The sequence below is a fragment of the Callorhinchus milii genome, unplaced genomic scaffold, assembly GCF_018977255.1.
Source record: "Callorhinchus milii isolate IMCB2004 unplaced genomic scaffold, IMCB_Cmil_1.0 Scaffold9, whole genome shotgun sequence".
NCBI lineage: Eukaryota > Metazoa > Chordata > Chondrichthyes > Chimaeriformes > Callorhinchidae > Callorhinchus > Callorhinchus milii.
In genome coordinates, this window is record NW_024704750.1 from 23,494,156 (window position 1) to 23,509,367 (window position 15,212).

Consider the following 15,212-nt stretch of genomic DNA (forward strand, 5'->3'; position numbering starts at 1 on the left):
CAAACCTGTCTCCCACTCCTCTCTCGCCACCACTATAACCCGCATAAAACCGACCACCTGTTCCCTCAACCCCATCCCTACTCCACTCCTTAGCTCCCAGCTCCACCTCCTTGCTCCTCTATTCATAGACATCATGAACCTCTCCCTGTTCACTGGTACTGTTCCCACCGGTTTAAAAATGGCCGTCATCACTCCGATCCTTAAAAAAACGTCCCTGGAACCATCTCTACCCTCAAACTATCTCTCTTTCCTCTCCAAGGTCTTGGAACGAGTTGTTGCTTCCCAGCTTCAGCTCCTTCCTTTCCCGCCACTCCCTTCTCAAACCCCTCCAATCGGGTTTCCATGCCACCCCCAGCACAGACACCACCTGGTCAAAGTAACAAATGACATTCTGTCCATCTGCCACCAGGGCTCCCTCTGCCTCCTCGTCCTCCTTGACCACTCTATCCACAGCCACAACCTCCTCTCACCTCAACCTTCACGTCTCTGTCCTTGACTGGTTCAGATCGTACCTCTCACACCGCCTCCACTTCATCTCCACAAACGGCTTCTCCTCTAACCCCCCGCTCTGTCCTGTGTGGCATTCCTCAGGGCTCTGTCCTTGGTCCCCTCCTCATCAATATCTATACGCTCCCTCTTGGTGATATCTTCCGCAGACATGGGGTCAACTTACACATGTATGACACCCAACTCTACCTCTCTGCCTCCACCCTCGACTCCAGGACTCACTGCTGTCCTGACACAATGTCTGTCAGACATCAAGTTCTGGATGAGAGCGAACTTTCTTCAGTTGAACGTCAACAAGACCGAGGCTCTCCTGATTGTCCCGTCTGCGCCTCCTCACCTCAGGCACTGACAGCATCACCGTCCATGGCCGCCCACTCCCCCTCACTGAGCCAGTCCCGAACCTTGGCGTTTTGCTCAGTGGGCTCCGGCCTGCTTCACGTCCCCCACCTCGCTCACCCCACTAATGGCGAGAGGGCCTTCAGCCAATCTGCCCCCACCTCTGGAACTCCATCCGGCAGTCTTTCCACCTCAAGCCCTCCCTTCCCTTATTCAAGACCCATCTCAAGAATCTCCTCTTAGACCATATTTTCGATTTCCCTGCTTCCCTCCCTGTTCACCACCTTCCCTGTCCCTGACCCCAGTCCCGGTCCGAAACTCTGTCTGTCCAGTGTGAAAGGCGCTTTACAAATGTAATTTTGTTGTTGTTGTTGTTTGACCCTCAACTCACCTTTCTAACACACATTTGTGCCATGACCTGTTCTGCCTTCCCCCACTTCTGCAACATTGCCTGGCTCCGCCACTATCTCACACCGCAGGCCGCCAAAACCCTCACACACGCCTTCATTACATCGAGGCTTGACTATGCAAAGTCCTTGCTTGTCGGCCTTCCCAACTCCTCTCTCCATAGGCTGCAGATCATTCAGAACTCTGCAGCCCATGTCCTCTCCCGCACCGGGCTCCATGACCCTATCACCCCAATCCTCACCCGACTCCACTGGCTTCCCATCACACAGAAGATACAGTTCAAGATTCTGGTCCTCACCTTCAAAGCCCTCCATGATATTGTTCCCCTCACCTCTGCGACCTCCTAATCCCCTACTATCCTGCCTGCTCCCTCCGCTCAGTGTGCTCCGGCCTGCTTCACATCCCTCGCCTCGCTTGCCCCACCATTGGTGGGCGGGTCTTCTGCAACTCTGACTGTCCAGCCCCTTGGGACGTCCTCCCAATGTGAAAGGCGCTATACAAATGTAATGTCGTTGTTGTTGTTCTATGATTGTTTTACTGACCAACAAAAAAGTCGTCTAAACTGGTGGCCCAGTCATCAATCAACAACAACAACTTATATTTGTATAGCACCCCTCATGCAGGGTGGCATCCCAGAGTGCTTGACTGTCATGGAGCATAATGCCGACCTGGGGGAGGTGGAGGTGACCGGAGGCACAGTTGAAGAGGAAGGTTTTCAGGCGCAACCTGAAGATGGGAAAGGAAGGGGGCAAGGCGGAGGGATAGAGGAAGAGTGTTCCAGAGTTTCGAGGCATAGTGGCTGAAAGCGCGGCCATTAATGGTGGAATGGAGGGCACGGGGGACATGCAGGAGTTGGGGCCAGTCGAGTGGCGGCTGTGGGTTGCAGGTCGGAGAGGTAGGGAGGTGCCAGGGCATGAAGGGATTTGAAAACGAGTGTGAGGATCTTGAAATCGATCCATTCGGCATTAGGGAGCCAATGGAGCCTGGCGAGGACTGGTGTGATGGGGGTACAGAGCTTAGTATTGGTGAGTATACGGGTGGCAAAGGTTTGGATCAGCTGGATCCTGCGCATGGTGGGCTGGGGAAACCACCAAACAGGGCATTTGAAAAGTCGAGTTGAGAGATAACGAACGCATGGACGAGGGTTTCGGCTACGTCTGGGGTAAGGTACGGTCGGAGGCGGGCAATGCAGCGGAGGTGGAGGAAGGCAGTGCAGTCTAGACTGCGAACCGACCTTCTGTCTATCTAGACTGTGAGTTCAAGGCTCCTGACATAGGGGCTGAACCCCACCAGCTCCTGGTCCAGAGAACACAGAAGCCCTATTCTCTCCTATAGCTCAGTAGTTAGCACACTCGCCTTGCAAGTCAGAGGACCTGGGTTCGATTCCAGGACAGTGCAAGTTTCCTTACTCCACATGGTTCTGTTAACCCAGCAGTAAGTAGGAACCTGGTTGCTCCAGCGCCTTGGGACGTCCTCCCGACGTGAAAGGCGCTCTATAAATGGAATCTTGTTGTTGTTGTTGTTAGTCGATTGGCGGATTGCTTTTTAGTGGGTTATAATCCCTCTAAAAAATACATTGATCACTTCAATGGGACACGGCTGTTTGTGGGGACGCTGCTGTGCGCAATGGGCTGCCGCTTTACGCCCACAAAATATACAGTCAATTCACTTTGCAGTATATTCTGTGAAGCGCTTCGAGGCGTCTCGAAGACGCGGAGTCCTGTGGAGTCTTGTGGAGTCCTGTAGCTCAGTGGTTAGAGCACTCGCTTTGCAAGTGAGAGACCTGAGTTCAATCCCCGGGGGGTCAGGGCCAAACCTCGGGCAAGTTTGCTTACTCCACACAGAGCCTAATAATAATCCTCCAAAAACAACAATAAATTGGTCATTTTCAATCCACGACTGTTTGTGGGACATTGCTGTGCGCAATTGGCTGCCGCGTTCGCCCACAAATATACAGTCAATTCACTTCATAGTGTGTTCTGTGAAGCGCTTTGGGACGTCCTCCCGACGTGAAAAGCGCTTTATCAAATGCGAGGATTATTATTATTGGTATTAAGACGTGATGGAGGCGCTGTATCAGATGCGAGGATTATTATTATTATTCCTGTGAACCACCTGCTGCGCGGCCCCTTTAAATCTGTCACGTGGTGGGTGGCCCCGCCCCCCTCCCCCCCCCGGAGAGCACACGCGGACTGTACCATCACCACTGGACGGGAGGGGAGGTGGGGGGCAACTGCCAGCAATCACACAGTGCCTGAGGTCGCTGCGGGCGACGGACGCGGAGGGGTTCGGGTTCCCGAAGCGGGACGGAGTTTGCCGAGTGCGGGCGGACACGGTTTGGGGGTGCGGGTGGGCTGCGGGGGCTGTGGCGGCGGCGGGGATTCCCCCCTCACCCTCAGCCCCAACACCTTCCCGGGGGGGGAGTGTGCGCGCGCACGCGCAGCGCCGCCTGGGCCTCGGAGTGGTTCCGATCGCGGAGCGGAGGGCGGAGCGGGAGAGCGGGAGAGGGGGAGAGGCTGACGCCGGGACCGGGACCGGGAGCGGCGCCTTCACAGTCACCACCAAAGCGGATCGACCGCGCGCGCGCGCGCGCGCTCCTCCCCCTCCCCTCAGAGCGGCGCGGCCGCAGCCCCCGGGACCCCCGAGGCAGCGGCTCCTGACCCGGGAGAGGCTGTGCGGGAGGGCGGCCTCGGGCTCGCCGGGCGGCTCGGACCGGCCGGGAGGCCCGCGGGGCGGGCGGGGGCGGCCATGTCGAGCTCCCGGGTGTGCCGCACGTGCGGCTGCACCGACATCGACCTGGACCAGGCGCGCGGGGACGCGGTGTGCACGGCCTGCGGGGCCGTCCTGGAGGACAACATCATCGTGTCCGAGGTGCAGTTCGTGGAGAACAGCGGCGGCGGCTCCTCCGCCCTCGGACAGTTCGTCTCCCTGGACGGTGAGTGGCGCCGGGACCCGCGACCCCCACCGCCCGCCCCGGGCCCGGCCCGGGCTCACTCACACACCCTCCCTCCCGCCCTCCCGCCCCGGGCCCGGGCCCGGGCTCACTCACACACCCTCCCTCCCGCCCTCCCGCCCCGGGCCCGGGCCCGGGCTCACTCACACACCCTCCCGCCCGCCCTCCCTCCCGCCCCGGGCCCGAGCTCACACACACACACCACTGCTCTCCCCGTGACAGTTACACACAGACACTAGTGCACTCCCTGTGACAGTTACACACATACAGTAGTGCACTCCCTGTGACAGTTACACACAGACACTAGTGCACTCCCTGTGACAGTTACACACATACAGTAGTGCACTCCCTGTGACAGTTACACACATACAGTAGTGCACTCCCTGTGACAGTTACACACATACAGTAGTGCACTCCCTGTGACAGTTACACACATACAGTAGTGCACTCCCTGTGACAGTTACACACATACAGTAGTGCACTCCCTGTGACAGTTACACACATACAGTAGTGCATTCCCTGTGACAGTTACACACATACAGCAGTGCACTCCCTGTGACAGTTACACACATACAGTAGTGCTCTCCCTGTGACAGTTACACACATACAGTAGTGCTCTCCCTGTGACAGTTACACACATACAGTAGTGCATTCCCTGTGACAGTTACACACATACAGTAGTGCACTCCCTGTGACAGTTACACCTATACAGTAGTGCACTCCCTGTGACAGTTACACACATACAGTAGTGCACTCCCCGTGACAGTTACGCGCATACAGTAGTGCACTCCCTGTGACAGTTACACCTGTACAGTAGTGCACTCCCTGTGACAGTTACACGCATACAGTAGTGCACTCCCTGTGACAGTTACACCTATACAGTAGTGCACTCCCTGTGACAGTTACACGCATACAGTAGTGCACTCCCCGTGACAGTTACACATATACAGTAGTGCTCTCCCCATGACAGTTACACACATACAGTAGTGCTCTCCCCGTGACAGTTACACACATACAGTAGTGCTTTCCCCGTGACAGTTACACGTATACAGTAGTGCTCTCCCTGTGACAGTTACACCAATACAGTTGTGCACTCCCTGTGACATTTACACCAATATTGTAGTGCACTCCCTGTGACATTTACACCTATACAGTAGTGCACTCCCTGTGACAGGTACACCTATACAGTAGTGCACTCCCTGTGACAGTTACACCTATACAGTAGTGCACTCCCTGTGACATTTACACCTATACAGTAGTGCACTCCCTGTGACAGTTACACCTATACAGTAGTGCACTCCCTGTGACATTTACACCTATACAGTAGTGCACTCCCTGTGACGTTTACACCAATATTGTAGTACACTCCCTGTGACGGTTACACCAATACAATCGTGCACTCCCTTTGATATTTACACCAATACAGTTGTGCACTTCCTATGACACTTACTCTCAAATAGTATGTGCACTCCCCGTGACAGTTACACACATACAATAGTGCACTCCCAGTGACATTTACACCAATACAGTAGTGCACTCCCTGTGACATTTACACACATACAGCAGTGCACTCCCTGTGACAGTTACACCATTTCAGTCGTGCTCTTCCTGTGACAGTTACACCAATACAGTAGTGCACTCCCTGTGACATTTACACCAATCCAGTAGTGCACTCCCTGTGACATTTACACGAATCCAGTAGTGCACTCCCTGTGACATTTACATCAATACTGTAGTTCACGCCCCGTAACTTTTACGCCAATACTGTAGTGCACTCTGTGTCACTTTTACAACAATAAGGTATTGCACTCCCTGTGACGTTTACACCAATACATTAGCAGCAATACAGGAGTGCTCTCCCCGTGACATTTATGCCAATACAGTAGTGCACTCCCTGTGACATTTACACCAATATTGTAGTGCACTCCCTGTGACATTTACACCAATATAGTAGTACTCTCCCTGGGACAGTTACACCAATACAGTAGTGCACTCCCTGGGACATTTACACTTATACAGTAGTGCACTCCCTGTGACATTTACACCAATTGAGTAGTGCACTCCCTTTGATATTTACACCAATACAGTAGTGTACTTCCTATGACACTTACTCTCAAACAGTAATGCACTCCCCGTGACTTATACAGTAGTGCACTCCCTGTGACATTTACACCAATACAGTAGTGCACTCCCTGTAACTTACTCCAATACAGTAGTGCACTCCCTGTGACATTGACATCAATACCGTGGTGCACTCCCTATGACATTTGCACCAGCACAGTAGTGCAATCCCTATGTCACTTACCCTCAAACAGTAGTGCACTCCCTGTGACTTTTACACAAACACAGTAGTGCACTCCCCGTGACAGTTACACCAATACAGTAGTGCACTCCCCGTGACTTTTACACCAATACAGTAGTGCACATCCTGTGACATTTACACCAACACAGTAGTGTACTCCTTATGACATTTTCTCTCAAATATTAGTGCGCTCCCTGTAACATTTACAATACAGTAGTGCACTGCCTATGACATTTACACCAACACAGTCGTCCACTCTCTGACATTTACACCAATTCATTAGTGCTCTCCCCGTGATATTTACACAAATACTGTAGTGCACGCCTTGTGACATTTATACCAATACAGTAGTACACTCTCTGTGACATTGACACCAATAAAATAGTGCACTCCCTGTGACATTTACACCAATAGAGAAGTGGACTCCCCGTGATTTCTACACCAATACAGTAGTGCACTCCCTCGTGACAGTTACACCGATACAATAGTGCACTCTCTGTTCACATTTACACCAATGCCGTAGTGCACTCCCCGTGACTTTTACACCAATACAGTAGTGCACTCCCCGTGACTTTTACACCAATACAGTAGTGCACATCCTGTGACATTTACACCAACACAGTAGTGTACTCCTTATGACATTTTCTCTCAAATATTAGTGCGCTCCCTGTAACATTTACAATACAGTAGTGCACTGCCTATGACATTTACACCAACACAGTCGTCCACTCTCTGACATTTACACCAATTCATTAGTGCTCTCCCCGTGATATTTACACAAATACTGTAGTGCACGCCTTGTGACATTTATACCAATACAGTAGTGCACTCTCTGTGACATTGACACCAATAAAATAGTGCACTCCCTGTGACATTTACACCAATAGAGAAGTGGACTCCCCGTGATTTCTACACCAATACAGTAGTGCACTCCCTCGTGACAGTTACACCGATACAATAGTGCACTCTCTGTTCACATTTACACCAATGCCGTAGTGCACTCCCCGTGACTTTTACACCAATACGGTAGTGCACTCCCCATCACATTTACACCAATGCTGTAGTGCGCTCCCTGTGACATTTACACCAATACAGTAGTGCTCTCCCTGTGACATTTACACCAACACAAACTTGCCCAACATTTTGCCCTGATGGGAATTTAACCCCCGTCTCTCGCTTGTGAGGCGAGTGCTATAAGCACTGAGGCTATATGTCCCCAACACAGTGACTGAAACATCACTGTGGCTGAGGTCCTGTCTGCCCGTTCAGGTGGGCATCCATTGCCCTGTGGCACTATTCAAAACAAAACGTTTCTCCCGGTGTCCTGGCCAACAATCCTCCAAAATTATATTAAAAAAAAACTTTTTTCACCTGATGGCCTGTTTGTGTGGCGTTGCTGTGCCCCAATTGTCTGCTGCATTCGCTCACCAAATACAGTAAAGTCCTGTGAAGTGTTTGGAGATATTGTGACGATGAGATCAGGTGTCATACAGATGGCAATGGTGATTGTTGAGTTATTATTGGAGTCCTGTAGCCTGGTGGGTAGCACGCTCGCCTCGCAAGCGATTCCTAGGCAGGGTGATCCCAGGCAAGTTTCCTTACTCTACATGTTTACCTCGCAGTACAACAACAACAACAACAACAAGGTTCCATTTATAGAGTGCCTTTCACGTCGAGGACGTCCCAAGGCGCTGTACAGTTGGGGCAGGACCCGAGCATTGGGGGGAAATGGTCAGGGTGAGGGGAGGGAAGGGAGGGAGTGAGGAGGGGGGGAATGGTGAGGGGAGGGAAGGGAGGGAGCGAGGAGGGGGTAGAGAGTCGAGAGGGGAGCTGAAGGCTGAAGGTCAAAGAGAAAGGTCTTGAGACCGGCCTTGAAGGAGGAAAGGGAGGAAGCGGCGAAGGCACTGGGGATGGAGTTCCAGAGCCTCGGGGCTGAGAGGCTGAAGGCCACCGATGGTCGGGCGGTTGGGGCGGGGGATGTGGAGCAGACCGGAGCCAGAGGAACGGAGGGTACGGGGGGGTACGTGAGGGGATAGTAGTGCCGTAGTCTGGAGATGTTTCGGAGTAAATAGGAACCCACCTGTTAGTCAATTGGCGGATCCTATCCAGGGGTAATAATTCCCACCCCCCCCACCCCTCGCCCAATTAAAAGTTGGTCACTCACCCCACAAATGTTTGTGGGACGCTGATATGCCAATGTTTTGCCCACGAATGCAGTCAGTTCACTTCACAGCATGTTCCGTGAAGTTCTTTGGGACGTCTCAATGACATGAAAAGGCGTTGTATCAAATGGAACGGTTATTATTATTACAATAACAACTTGCATTTATATAGCGCCCTTCACACATGGTTAAACAATACTGATTTTAGTGCAAATACTGGTGATTGTGTATCAGTGAGAGTATCCCTGTGTGCTGGTACTGTGGGTTTGGGTTAGCAGTTGTGAAGTCCGTGGCAGGTGGTGGTGTTGTTTGTCCTGTCCTGTATAACTGTGGAGTCCTGTAGCAGTGGTTAGAGCACTCGCTTTGCAAGCGAGACACCTGGGTTCAATTCCAGGCAGAGGGCGAAACCTCGGGCAAGTTTCCTTACTCCAATAATAATCCCTCCAAAACAAAACAATAATAAATCAGTCATTTTCAATCCACGACTGTTTGTGGAACGCTGCTGTGTGCAATTGGCTGCAGCGTTCGCCCACAAATATACAGTGAATTCACTTTACAGACGTCGAGAAGACTTGAAAAACGCTATATCAAATGCAAGTATTATTATTATTATTTAACACTCAGAGAGCCTTCCTACAAGTGTTACACTGGGAACTGTCGTGTTGGGTTTATCATCAAGTTTGCAATTGTAGGATTCTGAATACATAGGGCCTTTAGTCTTCAAATCCCTTCATGGCCTGGCACCGCCCTACCTCTCTGACCTGCTTACTCCCCAACCCACTACCTCCCGCCTCCGCTCACTCCTGCATGTCCCTCAAGCCCTCCCTTCCAACCACTGTACCCTGAATCTCTGGAACACTCTTCCTCTATCCCTCCGCCTCGCCCCTTCCTTTCCCGTCTTCAAGTTGCGCCTCAAGACACTTCCACTCCGACTGTTCTTACAGTCACCATCCCTCCCCTACACCCCCCAGCTTGACGTCGTGCTCTGACACTGTCAGGCGCTCTGAGACGCTACCCTGAATGAGGGCCGCAGGGTAAGTGCAAGTTGTTGTTTGGAGTCGAAGTGAAGCAGATGAGCGTCCAGGCTGATCACAGAACCGCAACTGCTGGGACTCAGTACCTGACACCGGGGGAAAAAATCTTCCCCCTTGTTTCTCTATCCCCTCTCTCTTTCTCTCTCTCCCCTTTCTATCTATCCCCTCCCATTTCTCTCTCTCACTCTCTCTGTCTTTCTCTCTCCTCTGTCTCTTTCTCTCTCCTCTCTCCCTCTCTTCTCTCAATCTCTCCTCTCGCTCTCCTAATAAGGGGCTAATAATTCCTTTCAAAAAAAAATTTGGTCGCACAATTGCTGTCCTGTTTTGCCCACAAAATATACCGTCAATTCACTTCATGGTATAATCTGTGAACCGCTTTGAATCTCTCAAAGACTTGATGAGGCACTTTATCAAATGCAAGGATTATTATTATGCATCTACAAGTTCAGGTTAAAGATTTCGCAGTGCTGTTGAAAATGAGAGGGGAGTTTCTTGCTCTCTCCCAGTGACCTGGCTGACAATCCCCAGATAAAATTGAATACTCATAGCTGTTTGGAGGGACATCGCTGTGTAAATTGGCTGCTCTGTTCACCCATAAAACACACAGTCACTCCACTTCACAGTAAATCCTGTAACGTACTCTAAACAGTGTGATAAGGTGCTTATAAGGTGGAGTCCTGTAGCTCACTGGTTAGAGCTCTCGACTCGCAAGCAAAGAGACCCGGGTTCGATTCCCGGGCAGCACGAAACATTAGGCAAGTTTCCTTACTCCACATACCTCTGTTTACCTCGCAGTAAGTAGGAACCCGCTTGTTAGTCAATTGGCGAGTCATTTTTCGAGGGTTAATAATCTCTTCCAAAAAAATATATATTTTTTTACTCATTCAATGACTGCTCGTGGGACAAGGCTGAGTGCAATTGGCTGCCGCGTTTTACCCATAAACTATAGTCACTACACTTTACAATATTTCTGTAGGACTTTGAGACGTATCGGAGGCGCTATAGGGCGCTATATCAAATGTAAGGATTATTATCAATGTCCAGCTCCAAAAGTGGCACAATTGTGCCCTCTTGTGGGGGGCGAGGGGAGCACGGGCAGTCAGCAGCACAAAGTGGGGGCTGCAGTGAGTGGCTGAGCTGGATTGCAACCAGAGCAGTTGCTGGGGGAGCGCTGCCCTGTCAGAGGCGCTGACCCTCAAAGGCTGCTATGTTTGCCGACAAATACGCGGTCATTGAACTTGACAGTGATTTGCTTCAAATGCAAGGATCATTCATTTAAACCTCACCTGCACCAAACTCCACAAGCCCAATACCCACCCCAGCCTTGCCAGTCTCCATTCGCTCCCTGTCTCCCAGCAAATCCATTTTCAAGCTCCTCACCTACAAATCCATCCACTCCCTGGCACCACCTTATCTCTGGTCTTCTCCTGCCCTAGTCCTCTGTTCAGCTCACTCCCTCCCTCCCTCTGCCCTCTCTCCCTGCCACCAAACCTTCAGTTCCTCCACCTCCAGAGCTCCCTCTCTCTACCCTTCTCCTCATCCATTCTTTAAGTTCTAATAATGTTAATCCTTGCATTTGATGTAACACATTATCACGTTGTTGAGACATCTCAAAGCGCCTCACAGGACATACTGTTAAGTGGAATAACTATTTTATGAGCAAAACGCGCTGCCCCCTCCCCTCTCACTTGCTCAGGGTTCAACCATGTTCCTGTGAAGCACGCTAAGATGCTACTGTACTTGAAGGGCTCTGCATAAACTCATGTTGTTCTGAGGTCTCTGAGTTTAGGCAGTTCATCAGTGTGGTCTTCCTTGGAGCTGAACTGGCTCCAAGGTGTCGTACCTAACAGTGGAATGTTGGATTCGGGCCAGGCCTCAGTGCCGGTCTCCAGTCCGGTTCCTGAGCCAGGAAGGTCTGCAGTATTCCAGGGCACTCACTGCTGATGACAGCACAGCCCAGTCTGGCTCATTGGCGGGAACCGTGAAGGCAGACCGGTCGGTCACTGGGGGCAGGGAATCCTTGTTTAAATTCTTGTTAACCCTCCAAGCCAAAGCCCTAATGGATAGGGTGGTCCTCCCTGGCAAGCAGCGGGAAAGCTTGTCAGACAGTGCTCCTAAGTGCAAGCTACGTGGATTTAGCTGGTTAGACTCACGCAGTTACCCCAACACACACTCTGGGGTCCCCAAACCTTGGCTCTTGCCAACCTGTGCCTGATACTTTCCAGAATTAGGTGAGCAGGATGTGTCCCTCGAAGGACATTCCATTGCAACAATCTACCTCTGGGATTTCCATGTGAATTTCATGGACTTCTCAGTTTGGTTTGGATACTCTTAAGCGTGGCGATGGGTTTCCGCTTGCTGTGTTTGCCAGCGGGTACGCAGTCACTGAACTTGACTGATTCGTTATGGGCACTGCATCAAATTGCAAGGATTATTCATTCATTAAAAAAAAATCACCTGCATCACAACAGCACTGATCCCACTGCAACTCTGACGGTTGTCACTGGAGGAGCTCTAACATTCGTGTAGCTCACTGAGGCCGTCTGCTGGCTGTATGGTGGGCAGCCTGGCTGTTTGTGGTTTGAGCACTAGTGCGTTGGGGCAACTGACGGTTAATAACCAGCTAAAAAACGCAGAGCTTGCGCTTCAGAGCACTGTCTGACCAGCTTTCCCGCCGCTTGTCCAGCGAGGACCACCCTCCCCGTTAGGGCTTTGGCTGCAGGGGGACCAGGAGCTGAGTGGGTTGACTGGTGGGCCCTGCCAGGTCCTGCTGATGAGCCAGGCTCGGCTGGGCTGTCATCAGCAGCCCTGGAATACTGCGGACCCGCCCGGCTCAGGAACCGGACTAAAGACCGTCACAGGGGCTGTGATTGTGACATTCTGTTACCATACACGTCACCTTGGTTTGAGCCTTCACTGGGTGGACGATGGGTGGAACTCCCTGCGAGCTTCCTTGTGGGCAACACATGAAATGTGTGAGAGCATTGCCACCACCTCCCTGCCCGCAGCTCAGGCATATGTCCCTTCCCAATGAGCGAAGGTTCCACCAATTTGAGGTGCGAGTTTAAGCAGCAGCTGCTGGCCTCTCTGCAGCCAATCAATAATAATAATAATAATAATCCTTGCATTTGATATAGTGCTTTTCACGTCGGGAGGACGTCCCAAAGCGCTTCACAGAACACACTGTAAAGTGAATTGACTGTATATTTGTGGGCGAACGCGGCAGCCAATTGCGCACAGCAATGTCCCACAAACAGTCGTGGATTGAAAATGACCAATTTATTATTGTTTTTGGTTTTGGAGGGATTATTATTAGGCTCTGTGTGGAGTAAGGAAACTTGCCCAAGGTTTGGCCCTGACTGACCCCCCGGGGATTGAACTCAGGTCTCTCACTTGCAAAGCGAGTGCTCTAACCACTGAGCTACAGGACTCCACGAGAGAGGTGGAATCAAGGTGGATTCCAGGCACTGGATGTATGAGTGTGTGTTCACAAACTCGGACTCCAGGTTACACCTTCCAGTATCAAGGCCTCGGAGAGGGTGCAGAGGAGATTTATCAGAATCATAAAATTATACAGCACAGAAGGAGGCCATTTGGCCCATCGTGTCTGTGCTGACTGTTTGAAAAGAGCTTCCAACTCCCACTCCCCCGCTCTCTCCCCATAGCCCTGATCAACCCCACTCCCCCGCACTCTCCCCATAGCCCTGATCAACCCCACTCCCCCGCTCTCTCCCCATAGCCCTGATCAACCCCACTCCCCCGCTCTCTCCCCATAGCCCTGATCAACCCCACTCCCCCGCTCTCTCCCCATTGCCCTGATCAACCCCACTCCCCGCGCTCTCCCCATAGCCCTGATCAACCCCACTCCCCCGCTCTCTCCCCATAGCCCTGATCAACCCCACTCCCCCGCTCTCTCCCCATAGCCCTGATCAACCCCACTCCCCGCTCTCCCCCATAGCCCTGATCAACCCCACTCCCCCGCTCTCTCCTCATAGCCCTGATCAACCCCATTCCCCGCTCTCTCCCCATAGCCCTGATCAACCCCACTCCCCCGCGCTCTCCCTATAGCCCTGATCAACCCCACTCCCCCGCTCTCTCCCCATAGCCCTGATCAACCCCACTCCCTCGCTCTCTCCCCATAGCAAACTTGTCCTCCCCAAATGATTATCTACTTCTCTCTTAAAAGTTATCAAATTGGCTTCCACCGGCCTTTCAGGCAATGCATTCTAGAACAGTATCAGGGATGAGGGGGTGCAGCAAAGGTTCACTCGGTTAATTCCTGGGATGAGGGGGTTCACCTACAAGGATAGGTTGAGTAAACGAAGCCTATACTTTCTAGAATATAGAAGAATTAGAGGTGATCTTATAGAAACATATAAGATTATTAAGGGTCTTGACAGATTAGACAGTGTGAGACTGTTTCCCCTGGTAGGAGAATCTATAACCAGGGGTCACAGTTTTAAGATTAAAGGTCAGCTCTTTCGGACAGAGTTGAGGAAACACTTCTTCACTCAGAGGACAGTGAATTTATGGAATTCTCTACCCCAGAAGACTGTAGATGCTCAGTCCTTGAACATATCAAGATTAAGGTTAATAATAATAATAATAATAATAATCCTTGCATTTGATATAGCGCTTTTCACGTCGGGAGGACGTCCCAAAGCGCTTCACAGAACACACTCTAAAGTGAATTGACTGTATATTTGTGGGCGAACGCGGCAGCCAATTGCGCACAGCAATGTCCCACAAACAGTCGTAGATTGAAAATGACCAATTTATTATTGTTTTGGGTTGTGGAGGGATTATTATTAGGCTCTGTGTGGAGTAAGGAAACTTGCCCAAGGTTTCGCCCTCTGCCCGGAATTGAACTCAGGTCTCTCACTTGCAAAGCGAGTGCTCTAACCACTGAGCTACAGGACTCCACGATAGGTTGATAGATTTCTAAAGGTTAGAGGGATTAAGGGATATGGGGATAAGGCGAGCAGATGGAGTTAGGTTAGAAGATCAGCCATGATCTTATTGAATGGTGGAGTAGGCTCGTGGGGCCAAATGGCCCACTCCTGCTCCTAATTCCTATGTTCCTATGAGGGACTTTAGACTAGATAAGCTGGAATTGTTCTCCTTAGAGCAGAGAAAGTTAAGGGGAGATGTAATTGAGGTGTTCAAAATTTTGAAGGGGTGCTGATAGAGTAGACAGGGAGAAACTGTCCACTGACAGGTGGGTCAGTAACCAGAGCACACAGATTTAAGATAATTGGTAAAAGAATCAGAGGGGCAATGAGGAGAATTTTTTGTATGCAGAGATTTGTTACGGTCTGGAATGCACTGCCTGAAAGGATGGTGGAAACTGATTCAATAACAACTTTCAAAAGGGAATTAGATAGCGACTTAAAGGAAAAATTTGCAAGGATTTGGGGAAAAGACAGTGGGACTAGTTGTTGCTGGAACACTTAAGGGACTGTGTTAACCCCTCTTAGTGTTATAAAACAGTGATGAGACCAGAGATGGAG

The 15,212-nt window shown here is 51.1% G+C and overlaps 1 protein-coding gene across 1 annotated transcript in view; it reads left to right on the forward strand.

Moving 5' to 3' along the window:
- Positions 1-4,019: 4,019 nt before the first annotated feature.
- The window catches only part of LOC103190561 (BRF1 RNA polymerase III transcription initiation factor subunit), a 97,757-nt gene continuing 86,564 nt past the window's right edge, over positions 4,020-15,212 (forward strand). The window contains exon 1 of the mRNA XM_042337872.1: positions 4,020-4,186. The gene's annotated coding sequence lies outside the window, so the exon portion shown is untranslated. The remainder of the gene's footprint in view (positions 4,187-15,212) is intronic.